We start from the raw sequence: 4,443 nt of genomic DNA, 5'->3' as shown, positions 1-4,443 counted from the left end.
TCAAATCGGCCGTGCCAAGGCCAAATATTGGCGCTCGGCTCGGCGCAGTACGCCGCCTTGTCGCACGAGTACGGCCCCGTGGAGATCTGGTCACTTATCGCTGCTCATATAAGGGGGCCGTACCGCCCTGGCCGACGTTGTACCGTAGTGCCATTTTCGGCTTGCGCGTGTTCGTGGTGGTGTCCGCGCACCGCTCCGCACTCGAGAATCGTGCCCACGACGACGCGAGCGCTCGGAAGAGACGGAAGTCCGAAACCACGTGAGCCGGGGCGGTGTGAGCGCGACTAAGTCCGAGACGACGTCAGCCGGGGCGGCGTGAGCGAGACTAAGTCCGAGACTACGTCAGCCGGGGCGACGAGCACGCCGCGCGCGCTTTTCGCACTCTTACTCGAAAAATGGCGAAGGGGCCGCGCTAGCGTGCCTTGAATCGGTGAGCGGCGGTACCGCGGCGATCGCGAGAGCTCAAATCGGCCGTGCCAAGGCCAAATATTGGCGCTCGGCTCGGCGCAGTACGCCGCCTTGTCGCACGAGTACGGCCCCGTGGAGATCTGGTCACTTATCGCTGCTCATATAAGGGGGCCGTACCGCCCTGGCCGACGTTGTACCGTAGTGCCGTTTTCGGCTTGCGCGTGTTCGTGGTGGTGTCCGCGCACCGCTCCGCACTCGAGAATCGTGCCCACGACGACGCGAGCGCTCGGAAGAGACAGAAGTCCGAAACCACCTGAGCCGGGCCGCGGCGGGAGCTCGACGCCCGTCACGCAACTTTGGCGTACAAGCCACCGCACGGCCGCGACTGAGTCGTCGCCACCGTCCGGCTGGCTGCACTATAGCACGCCGGGAACCGGGAAAGAACCGCGCAGAGGTCGTCGTTTTGCCGCGGCGTTGGCGCGAGCGCGCGAAGAGACAAAGTCCGAAACGGCGTCAGCCGGGGTGTCGAGCACGCCGCCCGCGCCGGTCGCACTCGTGCTCGGAAACGGCGAAAGGGCCGCGCTAGCGTGCGGCCCCGTAGGGGCACAGAAAGGCGATTGTTCTGGAAACCGCGCTGTCCATAGGCGAGAGATTGCCGTTCGCGCATTCGGTCGACGCGCTGCGCTTTCACGACTTCGGCATTGCGCTGCCGACGTAAGCTTTCCATCTCGCTCGCGGCGCTGCGAGGCGGCACGATTTTCGCCAAACGCTCGTCGAAAGTGGCACGAGTACGGCCCCATGGAGATTTGGGAACTTATCGCTGCTATTATATGGGGGTCCCAGAGAGCAGTCGCCCCCAAAAGCGACCTGGGTGTTTGATATGCGGCGGGCTTCGTGCCCGTCAAGCGTGTCCCCGGTATCGCTCCCGTGGATCCCACAGCTGACGTCTGCAGCCTCATCCGCTTGATGCGTTAGGGGCTGGTTGTCGGACGACGCTTTCTCCACGATATCGAGTTGTGTTCCGCATCGTCCTCGGACGAGTCAAATGCGAAAGCGCCGAAGGCGCGGGCGTGACCCGTCGCCTGGCGGCTTTGCCGTCTCGGCTACGTTGCAAGTGTCGGTCGGTCCACCTGTGCTGCGGGCTCAAGAGAAACCGCAAGCCGTGATCGAGTCGACACAACCAGTCTATCGAGAATGTTGCGTGCTTCTTGCCGCGTGGCGATACCCGGCCCTTCGGGGAGGGCGCCGTAGCGAGCTCGAACGCCGTCGTCTCGGACTGTGCAAAGTGCTACTCTTTGCAAGAACGAAGCGTGCTGGGGCGCCTGAAGGTGGCCTCGGCATCGCAAAAACGGCGTCCGGCCTGCTTGACAGGCGGGACGCGCAGTTGAACGATTACCTGGTTGATCCTGCCAGTAATCATATGCTTGTCTCAAAGATTAAGCCATGCATGTCTAAGTACATGCCGAAATAAGGCGAAACCGCGAATGGCTCATTAAATCAGTTATGGTTCCTTAGATCGTTTCTTCCTACTTGGATAACTGTGGCAATTCTAGAGCTAATACATGCAGTGAGCCTGAAGCCCTTTGGGCGACGGGTGCTTTTATTAGACCAAGATCGATCGGGTTTCGGCCCGTATTGTGTGGTGACTCTGGATAACTTTGTGCTGATCGCATGGCCACGAGCCGGCGACGTTTCTTTCAAGTGTCTGCCTTATCAACTTTCGATGGTAGGTTACTTGCTTACCATGGTTGTTACGGGTAACGGAGAATCAGGGTTCGATTCCGGAGAGGGAGCCTGAGAAACGGCTACCACATCCAAGGAAGGCAGCAGGCGCGCAAATTACCCACTCCCGGCACGGGGAGGTAGTGACGAAAAATAACAATACGGGACTCTTTTGAGGCCCCGTAATTGAAATGAGTACACTCTAAATCCTTTAACGAGGATCAATTGGAGGGCAAGTCTGGTGCCAGCAGCCGCGGTAATTCCAGCTCCAATAGCGTATACTAAAGCTGCTGCGGTTAAAAAGCTCGTAGTTGGATCTCAGTTCCAGACGAGTAGTGCATCTACCCGATGCGACGGCTCGGACTGAACATCATGCCGGTCCTTTCTTGGTGCACTTCATTGTGTGCCTCGAGAAGGCCGGTGCTTTTACTTTGAAAAAATTAGAGTGCTCAACGCAGGCGAGTCGCCTGAATAAACTTGCATGGAATAATAGAACAAGACCTCGTTTCTGTTCTGTTGGTTTTTGGAATACGAGGTAATGATTAAGAGGGACAGACGGGGGCATTCGTATTGCGGCGCTAGAGGTGAAATTCTTGGACCGTCGCAAGACGAACTACTGCGAAAGCATTTGCCAAGAATGTTTTCTTTGATCAAGAACGAAAGTCAGAGGTTCGAAGGCGATCAGATACCGCCCTAGTTCTGACCATAAACGATGCCAACCAGCGATCCGCCTGAGTTACTCAAATGACTCGGCGGGCAGCTTCCGGGAAACCAAAGTGTTTGGGTTCCGGGGGAAGTATGGTTGCAAAGCTGAAACTTAAAGGAATTGACGGAAGGGCACCACCAGGAGTGGAGCCTGCGGCTTAATTTGACTCAACACGGGAAAACTTACCCGGCCCGGACACTGGGAGGATTGACAGATTGAGAGCTCTTTCTTGATTCGGTGGATGGTGGTGCATGGCCGTTCTTAGTTGGTGGAGCGATTTGTCTGGTTAATTCCGATAACGAACGAGACTCTAGCCTATTAAATAGGTGCGGGGTTCCCAGCACCTTACAACCTTCTTAGAGGGACAAGCGGCTCCTAGCCGCACGAAACAGAGCAATAACAGGTCTGTGATGCCCTTAGATGTCCGGGGCCGCACGCGCGCTACACTGAAGGAAGCAGCGTGTCTTTATCCCTGTCTGAAAAGACTGGGTAACCCGTGGAACTTCTTTCGTGATTGGGATAGGGGCTTGCAATTGTTCCCCTTGAACGAGGAATTCCCAGTAAGCGCGAGTCATAAGCTCGCGTTGATTACGTCCCTGCCCTTTGTACACACCGCCCGTCGCTACTACCGATTGAATGATTTAGTGAGGTCTTCGGACCGATGTCCGGCGCGGCCTTTCGGTTGCGCCGGTCTGTTGGAAAGATGACCAAACTTGATCATTTAGAGGAAGTAAAAGTCGTAACAAGGTTTCCGTAGGTGAACCTGCGGAAGGATCATTACCGGATTGTTCGAGGGTGACGAGCGCCATTGTTTCTACCCCGTGTGGGTGAAGCAGCTCGCTGCGCCCGACGCTTTCCGCCGCTGGCCCCGCTTGGACGCGGGGACGGCTATACCCGAACATGCCGGGGATTGCCCGAATTTCGAAGGGCGCCCCGTGCCAAATTTGTTGCGCCCAGTGGACGCCGGCTGCAACCTTGGACGGTTGGCTTGGCCGCGCCCGCGGGTAGAAACGGCGTAACGCACACTGTTGGGTGGGCTTTCTGAAGTCCGCCTCGGCACTCTTGCGCGGAATGGGAGTAAGACGACCCGACCTGCTGCTCTTGCCCAGTACGAGGGGAACGGCGAAGCGTGCGGTCGGTCAAGGAACTGACGGTCGAGAGCTAATGCCGCTGCCGCTTAGTACACACGGAACCGTGGTGCGAGCGCTCTCCCGTCCTCCGCGGCAAACGCTGCCGAGTCTGAAAAGGCTGGCGGCTGCCGGTCGCTTCCTGCGGCGAGTGTGGAGTAACGACCCGACTTTGTTGCTGCCCAAGTACTAAAGGAACGGTGCGGCGCTCGGTCGGTCATGGAACCGGCGGTATTGAGGGTGCGGCTGCCAAGTACGGAAGGAACCGTGGCCTAAAGCACTCTCCCGTCCTCCGCGGCAAATTCCACCGCGCCCGAAAGGGCCGGAGGCTGCCGGTCGGCTCCCGCTCGTGACGCGCGAGGTGTCGAGTTCGCGGTTCAATGCGACGACGTCTGCAGGCTATTTGCCCGCCGCCGAGGGAAAGGCGGCGTTGCTGCGAAGTACCGAAGGAAACGCGGCTTTGCTACGTCGGAAGCGTTC

At 58.2% G+C, this 4,443-nt stretch overlaps 1 non-coding gene across 1 annotated transcript; it reads left to right on the top strand.

Annotated features, from left to right (window-relative positions):
- Positions 1-1,801: 1,801 nt before the first annotated feature.
- Positions 1,802-3,616, top strand: LOC139053291 (small subunit ribosomal RNA). Its single transcript, XR_011510388.1, has one exon. It is a non-coding gene; the product is annotated as a small subunit ribosomal RNA (ribosomal RNA).
- Positions 3,617-4,443: the final 827 nt, after the last annotated feature.

This window comes from Dermacentor albipictus, unplaced genomic scaffold (genome assembly GCF_038994185.2).
Source record: "Dermacentor albipictus isolate Rhodes 1998 colony unplaced genomic scaffold, USDA_Dalb.pri_finalv2 scaffold_84, whole genome shotgun sequence".
Lineage (NCBI taxonomy): Eukaryota > Metazoa > Arthropoda > Arachnida > Ixodida > Ixodidae > Dermacentor > Dermacentor albipictus.
Note: the sequence above shows the minus strand (reverse complement) of the source record. Positions and strands in the feature narration are given on the sequence as shown.